Source organism: Protopterus annectens, chromosome 6.part0 (genome assembly GCF_019279795.1).
Source record: "Protopterus annectens isolate FY-2018-M chromosome 6.part0, PAN1.0, whole genome shotgun sequence".
Classification (NCBI taxonomy): Eukaryota; Metazoa; Chordata; order Ceratodontiformes; family Protopteridae; genus Protopterus; species Protopterus annectens.
This window is the reverse complement of record NC_056737.1, coordinates 603,542,881-603,562,145: the sequence shown is the minus strand read 5'-3', so window position 1 is coordinate 603,562,145 and position 19,265 is coordinate 603,542,881.

Genomic DNA, 19,265 nt, shown 5'->3' with positions numbered 1-19,265 from the left:
AATGAGGTTGAGGTCTCTGGAGCATGTGCTGTGGAGGGATTGGAATTTCTTTAGATGTAGCATTTCTAACAAAGCTGGGTCAGACATGGCTTTGTAGGTCAAGCAGAGATCGTCTCTTAGTAGACAATATGAGGCAGAGAATAGCTGGAATTTTTTCAGTCTGTCCATGTAGGAGATGTATTTAAAGCCTAGGATCCTATTTTTGTGAGGTACTTTTGTGGCCTTTCCAGCTGTTGCAGGTGTCTAGTGAGGTACATGCCAAATGGGGCATTATACTCGATGACTGGTCTAATGAGGGAAGAGTAGAGACCTCTTTCTTCCTGGATGCAAAACCCTTTGTAATGAGATGTGCTAGATAGAAAGACTTAGTGGTAGAAGGAGAGGTTGCTATCAATCTTTGTCCCCAGATCTCTTATAATGCCTTCAGTGTTCAGTGGGCTCCCATCATGTGGCAATTAGTGTGAACTGTGTTTTTCCCAAAGGGGATGATGACGCATTTTTTGGCATTAAGCTTAAGGCTATGGTTTTGACACCAGTCATTCTCTCAGTGAGGCCTTTCTGTAGGATGTCTGCATTACTTGTGGAGTTAATAATGGCACCCAGCTTGCAGTCATCTGCGACCTTGGTCAGCCAAAGTCCCTTAGTGGTGGCCTGGACTTCTGAGAAGTAGATGCCAAACAAGAGAGGACCCAAAACTCCACTCATGACTGGTCAGCAGTCTGACTTGGAATCCATTAATTTCACACTGTGGGTTCTATCTGTGAGCCAATTTGCAACCCACATAGTGAAATAGGGGTTGATGCCTAGTTTGGAGGGATTATCAATAATTCCTGAGTGAGAAATGGTAAAAAAAGGCCTTGGCCAGATCGAGGTAGGCTGTATGAACTGCCTTACCCTCATCCACAGCTCTGGTGACGGACTCAAAGAAGTCAACCAGGTTGAGTAGGCATGATCTACCTTTCACAAAACCAAATTGCATGGGATCCAGAGTTTGGAGAGTTCCTATATTCTTGTTAATTAGGTGCATGATGATACACTCCATAGCCTTACATATCAGTCTCGTCAGTATAATGGGGTGATAATTCCCAAGGTCTGTAGTCGCTCCCCCTTTATGGAGAGGGATGACTGTAGCAGTGCACAATTCAGTAGGGACAAAGCCTGAGGTGAGACTATGAGTGAACAGGGCACACAGATGTGGTGCCAGTTCACTTTGTAGTTCAAGTATAACACAGCCAGGGATATTGTTGGGTCCCATGGAAGCTATATTCTTGGCCTTGTACAATGCAGCTTTAACCTGTGCTGCAGTGATGCTTGGTGCCTGGCATTCTTTCAGTATTGTGATTGGTCTTTTATGGTGGAGAGAGGGGTAAGGTTGGTACTGAATCTGTCAGCCAGTATGTTTGCAATATCTGTTGGCTCAGTATAGGAGGTACTATTGTGCAGTAACAGAGCAAACCTGGGTATTGCCATGGAGATTATTGCTATAACTATAGAAGGCTTTGTGTTTTTTTTTTTTTTAGTGTCTGTCACAATTTTGCCTTCATAGCTGGCTTTAGAAGTTTTGATGAGGGATCTCAACTTTTTATTGAGGCTAATAAGGGAGTCCATATGCAATATGTAGTCACAGCTGATAAAGCAGTGATGGGCTGACTGCAACAAATCATAATTTACATGGCTTACTAGAAATTTCATGGCAGCCTGTTATTCTAGCTATAAACTTGATACTTTCTAAAAACTACTGGAGAATTCAAAGGTAACAATATATGTTAACAGCTAGTTTATATACCGATGAGACATGTCTACAATGATGAAACATAATCTGCTATAAATCAGTGCTATTTCCTGGTATTCCAACTCTCTCTATATCACACAGTTTTAATTGTCTTGAAGGGCTGTATTTCATGGTCATGTCTATTATGGGGCCAACAGAGGTATGGAAATAAGGTATAGGAGGAAAGCTGGTGGTGGAATACAGAAGTCCAGGAAATCATCAAAAGAAAGGAGTGCAGGAAAAAAATGGGAGTTAAAAAAATGGATTAGGCTAGGAAGGAATTCTGGTTGGCTAACAAAGAGGCAAAAAACAGTTGCAGTAACAAAGAACAAGGCATCAGAGGCACTCTACCAGCTTCTGGAAAGTGAGTCAAAATATGGTACAAAGAAATGATATCAGGTTACAAGGCAAAGACAGAAAGATAAAGAAGATAGTTAGACACCCTTCATAAGGGATGCCAGCAACAACCTGCTCCAAAGGACATCAAAGGCAGATGGAAGGAGTACTTCCAGCAGCTTCTGAATGAAGAAAATGCCACAAAAGCTGTATCACACACAGCCTACTATGAGAGAAGAGGAGGACCCCACCATAGAAGTAGCAAGAACAGCACTAAATACAATTAATTCAGGGAAAGCAGCAGTCTCTGATGAGGTCACAGCAGATATGAAAGATGCTTGGTGAGATAGGGGAGAAATGGCTCTTGAGGGTATGTATGGAGAGAAAAGTGTATCCCAGATGACTGGAGAATAAGCATGCTACTGCCAGTGGAGAAAGACAAAGGGGAAATTCACAATTGTGGGCAGTACAGAGGTAACAAACGCCTGACACATTACATGAAAGTTCTGGATCGGGAGATGGAAACATGAAGAGTAGTAGAAAGTAAGATGGAATCAGATCAGGATGCAGCAAGGTAAAAAATTCTTGATTAGAAACTAGAGATGAGTAAAGTGTCCAACTGGGCATTCTAGATATGGAGAAAGCATATGACAAGGTCCCAAGAAAGCTGATTTGTGCAGTCCTACAGTGGTTCAAAGTCAAAGAAACATTGGTAGAATTAATGCAAAAATGTGCAAGGACCGAATGACTAAACTATGAAGAGTGTTTGGTATCACAGAGGGGTTCCCAGTGGGAGTGGGTTGGCATCTGGGTTTAGCTTTGACACCACTGCTGTTCACATTAATGATGGACTACATTAGTAAATAGGTCAGAGGGGACTGATCAACAAAGTTGCTGTATGCAGATGATGTGGCATTACATGCATACTCTGAGCAAGAACGTCAGCAAAGGATAAGGAAATGGAATGCAAAACTGAAGGCACATGAATGAAACTGAGTACAGATGAAACAGTTGTAATGGCAGCAAATGGGGGAAAATAAGAAAAAGCTAAGAATCGAGATAGAAGGGGAAAACAGTGGAACATTTTAATGCTTCAGGTATTTGGGAAGGGTAGCTGAGGAGAAGGGAAGTCTGAATGAGGAGGTCAAAGCTACAGAGGAGCTTACAGCTAACTGGCACAGAGTGGTAGGTGTAGTATATGACAGAAGAATGGCAGAAAAGCTGAAAAGTAAGGTGTATAAAACAGTTTTGCAACCAGTACTACTGTATTGTCCAGAAACCTATGCAGTAAAAGAAGAGCCACTGAGGAAGCTAGTAGTGATGGAGATGAAGTGTCTAAGACACTGTGGGACAGATGAAGAAATGATGACATAAGAGTGGAAGTCAAAGTAGCTCCAATTGCAGAAAAGGTAAAAGAGAACAGATTATTTTGATTTGAGCACATGCAGAAAAGCAGAAGAAAATCTGGTGAATACAAATTTGGGATAGACAGGAAGAAAGCAAGAGAAAATGAGGACATCCAACAAAAAGGTGGATTGATTATGTGAAAAAACATTGGGACAGTCAGAAATGAGTGTTGATGAAGACAGGAGAATGGCATTAGAGAGAGATGGTGACAGCTGACATGACGCACTGACCCCATGTAGAAAATGGGAAAAAGGGGGCTGATGATGATGCTGTATGTTAAGAGCCCAAACAGCAGCCCATGTACGTGGATAACAAATCAATAAATACATATCTAAACATTCCAAGACAACATAATCATCATTGCATATCTGATGCTGACGTACTCTAGAGAAGAAAGTAGTTTGCAGTGGGAGCAGAGAGTGAGAGATAGACAGAGAAAACATTGTTCCAAACAGCTAAACATGGATGAGGAGACAAATAAGAATGTGTCCCACAACATCAGAGTACATCTGCCAAGGAACAAAGTGTATATATATATATATATATATATATATATATATATATATATATATATATATATATAATTTACCATCAATTAGTTGAACGGCATTTGTGGGAGTGTTTGGAATACTGAACTTAAATGTCAAAAGCTGAAATAATTTTCCTACCTAATGTCAAACATGGTAAAGTTGGAGTTAGACATTCGGTGTTCCTGGGAGTTTTGTGCGAAAACCCATTTGCTGTCTGGGATGTACAGCAATAATAGGGTTTCGGCATTGTAGACTTGTTAAGTTGCTTTCAACATTAAGAAACCTTGAAAAGAGCCTTTCGAAGAATTTCTTTCGCACAAATGCCATTCAACTATTTGATGGTAAACCCATATATATATATATATATAGGTTTACTATCAAAGAGTTGAAATTCAGAACATAAAGCTATCATAATGTAGAATCATATTATCGAAATTCAGAATGGGAAAGCATTTACATGGTCGAAAATCACACTTTTCAACATTTTCAACATTTTTTGCAAAACTAAAACTCCACTAAACCAAACCCAGTGTAATTATACACTACCTACTTACCCTCTTAATAGAAACTGGTCAGTATGAAACTAAGCTAGGGGGGTTGTGCCGCCCCACACCCCCAGCTATATATTCTATCTCCAGGCTCACACTACAGTGGGGTAAAGGGCATATTCACTGCCACTACTATGTTCGGACAAAATTAAATGTGATGTACTGTGTTTCTGGCGATTTGGGCTTTCGGCGATGACAATGAAGTGATTGAGTTCATTTGTTTGAATTGCATTGTACATTCAACAATCTGAATGGATGTTTATGACAGTTGACTAAAGGATTTTCCCATATATGATAATCAGGTATGTGACTTTCAACTATTGGCCTTTCAACCATTTGATAGTAAACTATATATAATACATATATATATATATATAGGTGGGTGCGATCAGTTTGATCGTCATATGATTTTATCAACAGGTAAAAGTGCTGTGCTTGAAGGTCGATCATTTGATTCATTGAATGGGCATTTTATTGTGCGTGTGTTTATTGAAAGAGTCAAGTGGGAAGTGTAGTAGGTATGTGTGTGTGCATCTGTGTCTCCAAGTGTATGTGGGCTAGGGTTTGGTAATGTGATGGTTTAAGTCTGCATAAGTTTGTGAGTGATTAGGTTAGGGAATAGAATAGCTTGTGTGTGTGTGTGTGTGTGTGTGTGTGTGTGTGTGTGTGTGTGTGTGTGTGTGTGTGTGTGGCAAGTGTTCTAGTGTCTTGTGTAGTGGTAGTGTTATAGGAAGTTTTTTTTTTAATTTAGGTACAGGTCGGGTTAGGAGCCTCCTGCCCAACTTAGTAATGGATGTTAACCCAAACCCTTCCCTGCATATACATTTATTTATTTTATTTACTTATTGACATTTGTTTGCAGGGAAAGTTCAAGTGAGTAGAAGCCCATTTTCAGCAGAGGCCCTGGGCGAAAAGTTCCAAATTATTACAAAACATTTTAACAATAATTTTACAATCTTCAAAACTGTAATAAAAACATTTGTAGTTTAATTAATTATTATAAATTAGTCATAATATAAAAACATTGGTTAATACTTGATACAAGTTATACGACAATAATTTGAAATTTATTGAAATTTTAGATGGTTTGTAGATAAATTAAAGGTTATATTAGTCTAATACAAATAGGAATTGTAATATGAAGTGAGGGAAAACAGGCTTATAGTTTATTTAGAAAGAAAGTCATGGAAGAGAATTTGATAGAAGTAAGGAAGTGAGTGAAGAAGGGAGAGTAAGGAGGTATAAGGAATGAAAAGGTATTTTCTCACATTTAGGGATATAGTTTATCCTGGTTTTGACCAAGAACAGTGTCAGATTTTAGCTAGGAAGTCTTGGAGTGGTATTGAATAATGGGAGGGTGGGTATTGACCACATGGACACAGGTAAGGAGTTCCAGGCCTTAACAACCTTGTATGAGTAAAGAAAATGCCCAGCAGATGTGATAGGTTTATAGACAGGAATTTTTGGTCAATGGCTCGCAATGACCGACTGGGTACATAGTTGTGAAGAATGTTTTTAGAGTTGGACAGGCAGATGGATGCTGGATTATCTTATAGATGGTAAGAAGCTGTGTGTGTGCCTATTATATATATATATATATATATATATATATATATATATATATATATATATATAAAACCCTATCACATGGTCGACAGGCCAAATGATTGACTTTCATTTGGTCGACAGTTCATTTGGTCAACAAGCAGTTTTATGTGGGGGGCGACCCCCCAATGTAGGGGGCTGTGCCCCCCCCTAATTATATATATCAACTCCATGGTTGCACAAGATTGGGGAGGGGGGCAAATCTGCCTGTCTACCAAATAAAAGTATATATATATATATATATATATATATATATATATATATATATATATATATATATATATATATTAGTTGATGCATTAGTTCTAACCAGTTTAGGCTTTTTAGTGCTATACAGTAGTGGGTTCTGAAAGGGATATTTGCTGCAATTTTAGCAGCTTTATAGGATTATTCAAATTTTAATTTTTGTGAAGCCTGGAGGTTAGTAAGGTTGGGACCACCATAAGGAAGTGTGGGGAGGAGATGAGCAGTAGCAAGTGTAGTTTTAGTTCCGTCGGTGAGAAAGTTTTTAGATCTGTAAAGCATCCATAGTTTTTGATGAGTTTTTCTTATGCAGTTTTGTATATGCAGGTCAAATGTAAGATTATCATCTACTATCATCCCTAATAGTTTGTTTTGAGAAGTGAATTTATTGGTTGTACTATTGAGAGAAGACTTTACATTTTGTTTTTCATGAGAGAGGGATTTGGGGATAAAAAGTAGTACTTTGGTCTTTTTTGGGTTGAGCATGAATTGTGAGTTACAAAGCCATGTTTCAGTAGCTGTTAAAGCTTCCAGAGTAATTTTTTTGAAGGCATATCATGTTGTCAGATGTACAAATGAGAGTGGAATCATCTGCATATGATATAACAAAAACACCTTTCCATAACAATACCACTATTCAGTCAAATTTGAGATGAATGTGGTCTGGTTTTGGGTATTGCATCGGAAAAGAAAATGTGTTTCCTTTTTCAATGTACTGTGTGTCAATGTGGTTTACTAGTGATGTAATGACTGATCAATGTGTTTTGGTTTCTATTTTATGGTGTCAACCAAGTAACACGTTGACCAATCATTAGATAATCTTATCTATATCTATCGATCTATCTATCTATGTGTGTGTATGTATGTGTACGTGTGTGCACATCTGTCCCATTGGTTTTATTGAGTCCAGTTTTGTCAAAGATAAGTTTTGTTGCATTTTTTGAACAAATGCCTCCTCATTGGTAGTTGGCAGTTAACAGTGTAAGTCAATGTGGTAGTTAATTACTTCCACTGCTAACATGCTAACTGGGGATTTAGGCTTAGGGTCTGGAAATGGGAGAGGGGTTTAGTTCTAAGGACCATGAAGGATGTCTTTGAGTTAGCGGCAATTGCAGAATTTAGGTTTAGGAGGGGAAGAGGAGTATTAAGGTTAGGGAGTGACTGAAGATTGACTATAGGGAGCAAGAGTCATAGGGTTAAGTAGTGATCATGGAATTTAAATTTAGGAAACTGGAGGAGATTCTTAGGGTTAGAGAACAATGAGGGAACTTAGTTTCAGAGAAGGGAGTTTTATGATTAAGGATGGACTGGGGAATTCAGGTTTATGGATTGAGAGGAGGCCTACCTCACTGTAACAGTAAAAAATTGTCCAGATTTTCACAGAATGTCCAGATCTTTGTCTTGTATTTTTGGTCTATTTAAAATGAGTGGTTTTCTGACAAATCATTTAGGACTGAATCACTAAATTATAGATATTTGATTTTCAGATATCATATCCTTCAGAAAATGCATAATAATACAAACACTGTTATTCTATCAACTTTCTAAGTTTATAGGAGCATTATTTAAAATCTGTCCCTGATTATGGGCCTTTGTTCCTCCATTATTTCTGACTTTGGCCACATTTTCTGCACTAACAGGTTGAAATTAATGGAGGGGAGCCTTAGTGTTAGGGAGTGATGAGGGAACTTAGGTTTAGGGAGTGGGGGTAGGTTTTAGTGTCAGGGGAACAATCAGGTGAGTTTTGTTTCAAATGCGGGACTGAAGTTTTAGGTTTAGAGTCAGGAATCTGGGAGTACTATGCAGTTTATTAGAGTGAGGTTGTATGACTGTTCTGTAAGTTGTGAAGACTGGGAAAAGTAGAGGCATGGCAGTTGTCATTTTAGGTTGACTGATGGCTTTTTTGCATTTTAGGTTGACTGATGTTTTTTTCTTGTTTTTGATAGCCTGAGATTTGATGTTAGACAAAGACGTTTTCACTTTAATGGTATATATGAGTGTGTGAGTGTCTGTGTATAACTGGTCAGAAAACAAATTTAAATAAATATTGACATGCACACACACACACACACACACACACACACACACACACACACACACACACACACACACACACTCACTAGAAATATATGTGAATACAGAAATATATGAAGTTTGATGATGTTTCAATGGACAGTGGCTTGCCATGATTCTCCATGTTCTGCAGTCATGGAAAAGAATGATTTAAAGGCTTCTTAGTCTCATTTATTATATATGCAGAGCAGGTTTCATTTACATTGTTTGCGAGTAAAGATATGATTCTCTAAGGAGGTCAGCTGCTGGTTGGTCCTGTATTATGTCACTTTGTTGGATAATTGTAGTGTTTGTGTGGTTTCACTACTATTTTGGTTTGCATGGTATACATTTCTCTTAATACTAGCAATCAATACTAGCAACCGTCTACTAGTTTATATATACTTTTATGTTTCACAGTTTGTTTTCTTCTAATATTATTTCACTGTCCTCTTCTGCTGTGCAGGACATCAGGTTTTCAGACTCATTAGCGACATTTAATACAATTATGGTGCAAATAATCATCACTCAATTATAATGGAAATGTCAACTTGCAAGACATCAAACTACACCATTCACATCTGTGAAACACAGAGGGCACTGCTATATCTTAGCATGCAAATACTTGAGAGTTTAGCCACCCCGCCATTACGAACTGTGTCAAGCTGTGGTATGTCATTCTTACCACCTTCCAACACCAAGAAATTATGCACCTTGTTTACGAATACTGCTTTAATTATGAAACATTTTTAATCAAACTGATTAAATGAAGTGTGTGATAACAATTTGGTGCCAAATAATTTATCTAGAAATAATAGTAGATTTATTGTCATTAGATGATTCTGTTGTCCTGAATGTATAAGCAGTGCAAACGGTCATTGTGGAGGAGAAATGAGCACCATCTGTAATATTTCACTGGTGATTTCCTGACCACAGGATGTATACCTAATAAAATGTAGTTAGACTAAATCTTTCCAAAAATCCAACTTTGTATTTTGATTTTGAACATCACTCTCTGTAGATATTTAAAAATAAAAATATTGCTTAGTTTTGGGGCCTAGTTTGGGTTCTCTATTAGTTTATGAAACTGTTAAATAAGTTACCTCTGAAATTAAAGCATCAGTGCATTTTGTTTCTGATAAATTTAAACATTACATAGTTTGCCATTTCTGGTTACAATTAGTTTTCAGGTATGCACTGCAGATTCCTTTTATGTATTCATAGTTTTGTTTCATATATGTTTATTTTCATAATATGATGTACTATACTGATACCTGTTCAAATGTGTTTCTGTTTGCTCACACTTTGTTATATTGGAGAAATATGCATGTAAAACCAAGGATGATGCATTTGTGGAAATAATTTGTTGAACTTTTTCCATTGTGCTGAAGTGACTGCCTGACATTTCTGCAAGTTTTATTTCAACAACAGTTTTAATTTTGGTATGGCTACACTAGTTCTTCGTATCTAATCATCTTTTTTTAATTCTATTTATTTATTTTGCATTTACTAACACGTAATATTTTATGGCAAAGAAAAGTGCTGGCATACCTGTGTTATAAATGTATCTAGTTGGTCCTTCCAGCTCTTGTCTAACCAAGTATGTAGTCATGAACTTTTGAAAATATACAATTCTTAGCCATTTTTCTGCATCACTCTTTGAATATAAGTGATACAGAGTCTCCAGAGATAAACATTTAATAGTATATGGAACTGCAGGTAAATACTTACTGTGTCAACAGTTCCAAGACATAACATAGACATATAAATAGTCACACATACACAAAAATCACACAATGTTTTCATATAAACATGACTATCTAGCAAAAAGGAATTGATTTATGTTTTAATTGTTCATTGTTCGAGTCCCATTAGTTACAGTGCTGTTATTAAGTTGCTATACAACGATTACTAAAATGTGCTTATAAAAAAAGTTGTTATGATTATATTGCTGTCGGTCAAGCACTGATATATTACAATGTATATCAAAGTACAGACACACAATGAAGGAGTGTTTGTGTATGTGTGTGTGAGAGAATGATTATATTTGTTAGTTGCATAATTAGTTATTTAAATGAAGGAAGAAATTCCTGCAAGGCATAAAATGTTTACTGCGGATTTATTTGGAGAAAAGTTGTACAAGTGAGGATCACTGCATGTTAATAGAAGCGTGCACACTACTTTGGATTGTATAACAGTACAGTGATATGATAATCAGTACAGTCAAAAAAAAACTGGATATTATACAAAAAAGGTTAGGGCTGAAAAGGCATGTAGTGCAATGTGATCTGAAAAATAAAATACTAAGGAAGATAAGCAAATTATTAGATGATGAAATGATGCAGCATATAAATGAGTGGGAATCGCAATGCAGGCTTGGATTTCTCTAAAACAGCACAACAGAAGATTGAGGCTCACTGACATAAAAAGGGGAACTTCGATGCATCAGAAATCCAAAGACTAAAGCAAAGCAAAATACAAAGCTGCATTTTCTGGAAAGATTTAGTCTAAAATTTTATTAGGTGTACATCCTGTGGTCTAGAAATCACTAGTGAAATATTACAGATGGTGCTCATTTCTCCTCCACAATGACCGTTTGCACTGCTTATACATTCAGGACAGCAGAATCGTCTAATGGCAATATGTCTACTATTATTTTTAGTTAAATTATTTGGCACCACACTATCACACACTTCATTTAATCAGTTTGGTTAAAAATCTTTCATACTTAAAGTAGAATTTGTAAACAAGGGGTGCAATTTCTTGGTGGTGGAAAGTGGTAAGAATGACATACCACAGCTTGACACAGTTTGTAATGGTGGCCAAACTCCCTGAAGTATTTGCATGCATGACTGTGTTTATGAACAAATCCAGGTATGGAATATGTATGCAGATAAGATGTAGCAGCATCCTCTGTGGTTCACAAATACAAATCGTGTAATATGATGTGTCTTCCAAGCCGACATTTCCATTATAAATGAGTGGTGACCATCTGTACCGTAATTATTTTAAATGTTGCTAATGAGTCTGCAAACCTGATGTCCTGCACAGCAGAAGAGGACAGTGAAATAATATTAGAAGAAAACAAATTGTGAGGCATAAAAGTATATATAAAGTAGTAGATAATTGCTAGCATCGAGAGTACTGTATACCATGCAAACCAAAACAGTAGTGACACACAAACACTACGATCATCCAACAAACGCCTTGGAACAGCTAGTTGATACCGCCACAAGAGGTGATAATATCTTGGGCTTGGTATTAACCAACATGAGTGACCACTGCAGCACTCCTGCAGTATCATCCTCCCTGGTAAGATCTGACCATAAAGCGGTCACTTTCAAAGTCAGCATCTCCCCTGATCTCCCTCTAGCTAGGTTCAAACAAAAAAACTTCTCCAAAGCTGATTACAACTTCCTGAGGGATGGTATAACAGCTTCACAGCCCTATGTTGGAACTGGCACCAATGTCCAAATCTACGCCAAAATACTGTATAATCACTTATATAGATGCATGGAATCAGGAATACCTGACAGGACAAAATCATCCATTGCAAGGAAGAGTAAATTTGTGTGGTGGATGTCTGCAATAAATAAACTATATAACAAAAGCAAAAAAATTGCTGTCCAGGACCAAGAAGGAGCAGGTGCCCAATTGGAAGCAATCTCTCCTTAGACTGAACAAGCAAATAACAGCACTAGTGAAGTCCTCTACAACCAAGAGTCCAAATTGGCCACATCTACTACAGACAATCACAATACCTTCTTCAGATATGTCTGCAATCTCAAAAGAAGCAGCCAGATTTGTTCAGAACTGGTGGTCAAGGACACCACATACACAAATACTGTAGATATAGCCAACCTACTGGCTGACAGATTCAGTGAAAACTTCACCCCTCTATCCCCCCCAAATCAGGAAAATCAGGACATCCCCAGTACCTGTCCCCTCCCACTTATCTCTAGGAAACAGGTCATCACTGCCCTCTCAAAGGCAAAAATACAGCCTCCATGGGACCCAGTAACATTCCAGGCTGCATCCTACATGAACTCAGGCATGACCCTGCAGCACCATTAAACACCCTATTCAACAAAAGCCTGACTACTAGCTTTGTCCCAGCTGAATGGAGGACATCCACTGTCATCCCTTTACACAAAGGTCAAGCATCCACCAATTTGGGAATTATAGACCTATCAGCCTAACTAGCCTGATCTGCAAGGCCATGGAATAGATCATCATGGGTCTCATTGACAGGGACATTGGCAACCTCCAAACACTTTACCCCACACAGTTTGGCTGTATCAAGGGGAGATCATGTCTGTTAAATCTGGTCGACTTCTTTCAGACAGTCACCAAAGTCATGGATGAGGGAAATATGGTGCACACTCCCTACCTTGACCTGGCCGCCTTCAATACTATTCCCCACTCAAGCATAATAGATAAACTTTCTCAACTGGGTATCAATCCATATGTTATCAGATGGGTAGCAAATTAGCTCACTGATAGAACCCACCTTAGCAAAATAGGGGAAGTCACCTCAAGCAGTAGACCCGTAAAAAACGGCATACTCCAGGGATCAATCTTGGAGCCTCTTATTCGGGAAATACTTCTCTGAAGTGTAAGCCAAAACCAGTGGGTTATGGCTGACCAAGTTTGCAGATGACTGCAAGATGGGAGCAGTCATCAATTCCCCAAGTGATGTGGATATCCTCCAAGAGGGTCTCACCCAAACAAATGACTGGAAAGAGAAACATGGCCTTAAGCTGAATGCCAAAAAAAAGCATCCCTTTTGGGGAGACTGACATCCTCACATATTATCATATTAATAACATTCTAAGCATGTAATTAGTTGTGAGGGATTTGGGCACCCAGATTGACAGCAACCTGACTTTTAACCACCATGTTGCTTCCATTGTACGGAAAGTTTTCTACATGGCCAATGTCATAAGTAAGGGTATCTCATCCAGGGACAAGGAGGTCATAACATCCATGCATTCTTCCCTTATAAGGCCAATTATTGAGTACAATGCCCCCTTCAGCATGTACCTCACAAAACACATGCAGCAGCTGGAGAGACCACAGAGGTTCCACACCAGAAGAATCCAGGGCCTCATACATCTACCCTATACATATAGACTAAAAGCCCTGTCCCTCTACTCAGTTTCATACAGACTCCTCAGAGGTGACCTCTATCTGGCATACAAAGCAATCTCAGATTCCGCCTTGATGGGAGTGCTGCATATCCGCAAGTCAAGCTCCACTCAAGTAACCCATATGTGCAACCTCAACCTGGTCTGTGACATCAATAAGACTTATTGGCGGGACAGATTTGTGTCCCAGAGACTCCCTCCCATCTGTGGAATAGACTCTCTCTCCACATTAAGCAGAGTACCTCATTATCCCTTTTCACGCGCAACCTGGATAACTGGATGGGAAACAGAAAATAAACCCCTGTGATTCCACCTATGTCCCTACTGGACAGGGGGTTTCAGTGTTGACTTGCCTAAACATGGGCTAAACTCTTTGCTAGGCTTATAAGGGCCTTAGGACCAATAGTCTAGTAACTTCCTATGATCCTATGAAATTGTACATAGTAAGTAAAATATGCTTTGTAGGTAAAATCAAATGCAAAAAGAGGCAAGAAAGAGGTCTACAAAAAGAACAGAGGAACAGGATTATGGTAAATTGTTGTTTAAGAACTAAAAACACAAAATCCAGCTCACAGATAGCAAAGACTAAATAACCAAAAAAAAAAAAAAATTGTGTCAAGGCACTAAGATGTCAGGAGAAGAGAAGCGTGGGAAGTGTTATGTTGTTGTGTCTTTCGGCTTTTCCCGGTTAGGGATCGCCACAGCAGAACTCAGGTCTGCTAATGATTGGCAGTAGATTTTTACGTGCCGAGTTGCTGGCCCTGATGCACAACCTTCATCGAAGGTATGCCCATTCACGCATGTCTCAACACAGAAGACGCTCAAGCTGAGAATCGAACAGGACAATGTCTTACTGTGAGGCGACAATGCTACCGCAGCACCACCACAATAGCAGAAATTGGGGAATCAGTGATGAGCGTCAGGGGTATTGTATTACAGAAGAGTGCCAAGGAAACTGAAGAGTGAGATACTCCTTAGGCTCGGGAACTGAAGGGCTTCCAAGATGGCTGTACATGGATCAACAGGCTGATTAGAACTCTCCCAGTGTGAGAGCTAAAGCAGTTGGGGGGGGGGGGGGCAGGAAAATGTATCAATCTGGGTAAAATTCGGTCGCTGGCTAGTAATTATACTGTATGGATGCCAGTAGAGAAGACTTGGAGAAGCAAAAAGAAAATCAATCAGAAAAGGAGAAAAAAAATTCAAGGAAGAAACTTGCAGCTTAGCAAAAAGCAGTGCAGGTTTACCTTTTGAACATGAAATGATTTCCGGCATTTTAGAAGAGAAGATGAATCAAATGCAGCCAGAAGTGTTTATAATAAGTGAAACACTGAACTAATATATACAGTCAAATAACAAAAAGCTGGAGAGATACAAGACACTTTAACTAGCAGATAAGATAAGCTGATAAAGCTGCAAAAAACAGAGGTGAAATTAAGAAAAGGCTGGCTGAGTATAAGGGTTTCCAAAAAAGTCAGTTAAAAAATAAAAAACAATATAGATAGATAATATCAGGTTTTCCTGTCTTCTACCATACCAAAAAAAAATGGAATTAATTTTATGAAAATACATCAGGATTTGTAAATTAAGAAAGGACATTATGTGTACACTCCAAACCTGGCCATGAGAAGGCAGCTAAGACCTATAAATTATATAGTAAAGATTAGTGGTGGCTAGTGATTTCAAAGGAAGGGTGGGGGCAGGAAGAATATGAACGAGTGGGACTAACTAGAATGGGATGAGACTCCATTAAAGTAGGCCAATGACCATTACCTGTGATTCCTTTCATCTACAGAGTGCCTTATGTACCCACTTGTTATTTAGACTTTACTGAATATGCACACCTCAGATATCGGACTTCAAATCAACAAGGCCAGCCATAGGTGAAATGGAACTCCAAAGAACTCCATGAGACCTGTTGCATATTACTCCCCCAGTACCCCCCCCAGTCCCTCTACACTATTTTGTCCCTCAGCCTGACCTCACAGCATTCTGACAGATTCCTTCTTTCTTGGTTTTCAGATTTTGTCTTGCTTCTTATCTCCGCCTCAGGCATTTAACATGGCCTAACTGGCAATGACTCAACTGTAATAAGTTTGGAAAAAAGTGACTTAATTAAGCCAGGGGCCAATGGGTAACTAGGACCTCAGAGATCATAGGGTTTTAGATGCTCTTGAAAAACATCTTATAGCTTTTTAAGCAACCTTTTGTTCAAATGATGGGCTGAACAAAATCATGAGTAAGGAAAGGAATTCAGTATCATTTTTTTCTTTTTAACAAAACATAAGTTGTACCTAAAGTTTAATGTTCAAAACTACCAAAATAGTAGTTGCCCTGAGAAAACAAATTCTTGCAACGATATACAAATCTTATCTGAGAATAGTGCCTGCCTTCCTAACCCTCCAGAAATAGTGGTGACCTTCTGTGTACCTCTTAGACTAGGGCAGAAGTAAACACACAAATGACCAAAGGCATATATTGTACAGCTAAGGGTCTGGGAGAAGAAACTAAAATATGTGGATAAAACCCACACAGAAATATGAACTATATAAATACCCCATGAAAATGGCATCACAGCAAAAAACTCAACCAGACATTGCTACTGATCATTTTCTGTCCCACACGCCCTGCCCAGGGTGCCATGGACAGCCACTTACTGAGTACAATGCTAATGGTCAACTGTGATGGAATGTGAAAAAAAATCATGACCACACTTGTTACTTTTAGATACACTGTAGTCCCTTTACTACACATGTGCAGTCTATTTCATCACAGACAATGCATTCAGTCATCAGTTGCAGCCACATTACTGAAAGTGCACCTCAGATACTTGATTGTGTAACAAACCGATACATGAAAGTACTCCATCTGGCTTCACATAAATTCACACTACTTCTGCAAAGCCATAACAATGACCACTTAATCTGAACGAATGACAGCAGTGTCAGTCACTTTCAACCACAAACAGCTCCTGTACCCAGAAATGAAAGTACACATTACAGGCTGTATACACCTCAGATATCAGAACGTAAAACAAAAACATAAAACAGGAAAGAAATTCAGAGTTGGTTACTGTAATTTCAACCCACTACAGCTAGCCCCCCCCCCACACACACCCACACACACACACACACACACACACACACACACACACACACACACACACACACACACCCATGAACAGCAGTTACAGCAACTTGTATGACTGATGTTTTACTGTGATTAAATGAATGAATAAATATAGAAATATGTGCCTTCTCATGTTGCTGCCTCTCCCCCATACAAAAGACATTCTGCAAAATCAGGAACAGCTGAGTGCATGTTTGGCATCTTTCCTATATACACAGATGCAAGCATCAATTGCATTCACTTGTATGACTGATCAAAATAATGAATAAATGCATAAATACTGTCACACAGATCTTTTTTCTTCACAGCTCACTACTATCAGACTAGAGCAGGTACAGCATGCAACCTAATTCAACTCCCCCCAAAATATGTCGCAGCATCTCAGCTCAAGGCAAAAGCTAAAATATTACAAATACATATTGCATTATACACTAAGACAGTTGCTATAAAAGGTACCATATTAGTATGCTTTTTCTGATCAAATATCGATCATTTAATTATTGTAATCCTCACTGATTTGCCAAAACAACACAAATTTTACAAGAGCACAGACCAAAATACGAGTTAAAATTAGCGACAGTTGAGAGGCTCCATGTTAGCTTATTTGCTCAAGAATTCTATACAAAGTCAACAATAATGAAGTGACAAACACAGGAAACTAGAGAGACATTTTAAAAATAACAAAAATTCACATAAAAGTTAATAGAGGTAAACATTTTCCATCAACATGCATTTTTGAACAATAAGAAATATGAAACTGTTGTATCTGGCTTTACTGACTGACTATTGATTTACCAGATGATTTACCCTGGTGATTTACCAGAAAGTCAAATATTTTTCAGGAGACAGAGCAAAGAGGCAGAATCAGGGACAGATGAAAGCATTTATGCCCCACCACTTGCATACCTACACACAGGTGAAGCTCTGATTAGGTTGGATTGTAAAGAAGTAGGATTATGTGAGGAAGAGTAAGATTCTGGAACCAAACGAGAGGGACTTTGGGTACACACTAGTGAATCGTACCCTAGTGAACCAGTTTTATGAAGTAAACACTTTATAAGCTATATATCACTGAAGTAAATTCTGAAAGACCAGTTAAATAGACCAATTCCTGTGACCTTATACAAACTGGATAATAACTGAACAATGCTACAGAATGTGTAATAAAAGCAGAGTACACAGATGAATGTAAACTGACTAAAGTGGTCAGTAATTTCTAACAGTGGCTCTAACAAGCTGACAGAAATGAAAATATTACACAACCATTTTGAGTGATACTGAGAAAAGTACCACAATGTATACCTTTTTTCATAATGTATACTTGTGAGCAAATTATGAAATAAAAGATATATGGGATCATAGTGCACTGTCAAGTCCCATTTCATTGAATACCAAAATGTTAAACTTAACTTATTGAATTGCTGAGGTGTCAAACTCATCAAAACATTGTCACAATAATTTAAATGCCTTGCTTTTAAACTGCATTCAGTCTTAACATTTCAGCAAAATACTGTGAATTGTTCTACTGCAAAAAGGTTGTCATGCTAGAGACAAAAAGCTATATCAGTAAGAGTTGTACTAAAATAACTATTGCAATGCTTTTTGTCACATGATAAGATGTAAGTGCTAAAATACAACTGTCAGAATGGATTTCTTTATTTTGGACATTGCTTCTGAGCCAGAAAACATATTTGTGCTCTTTGAGAATTGTTTCAGGCATCATGCTACAATTGCACATTGCAGGTCTAGATAAGAAAGCATAGCACTGTTTTGTACATTTAACTAGGAGAAGAGTGAGAAACAGTATACAATTACATTTTGACCTTGCTTTTATTACAAATTCTGTAATAAATGAACTATTGCCACATAAGGGAAAATTATCAAGTGTATACCATGAGATAATGAAACACGCTTATAAGTAAAGAAAACGTCTGTCAATCTGAGCTGTCAGTTTAAATAATAAAATATAAAGAATTATTGAATAATCTGCTTGTCAATTACAAGATATGAGTTATGACTGGAAAGAATATTCCAGAAGGGTATCACCTAAGCCTAGAGTACTTTGATTCATGGATATAAAGTTAGTCATGTAGTCAGCCATTTTAGATTTTCTTTATGTAATGTTTTACTAATACTGCTAATTCTATTCTAAATAAATGTATTGCTACAACATGATTTTATGCGTCTGTGAGTTTACTTTAAGATGGATAGCACTCTGGACATTTTGACCACCCTATCATATTGGTAACTTTGTAACCAAACAGTGTTGAAAGATGCATACAAATATTAAAAACATTACTTGACAAAGTTATCCATTACTAATGTATCTTAACATCAGAGCAACAAACCCTATGATTCAGTTTTACATATTTTATGTGTGTGTGTGTGTGTGTGTGTGTGTGTGTGTGTGTGTGTGTGTGTGTGTGTGTGTGTGTGTGTGTGTGTGTGTGTGTGTGTGTGTGTGTATCTTGGGGACAAAGTGCACCTGCTCCTAAATTTG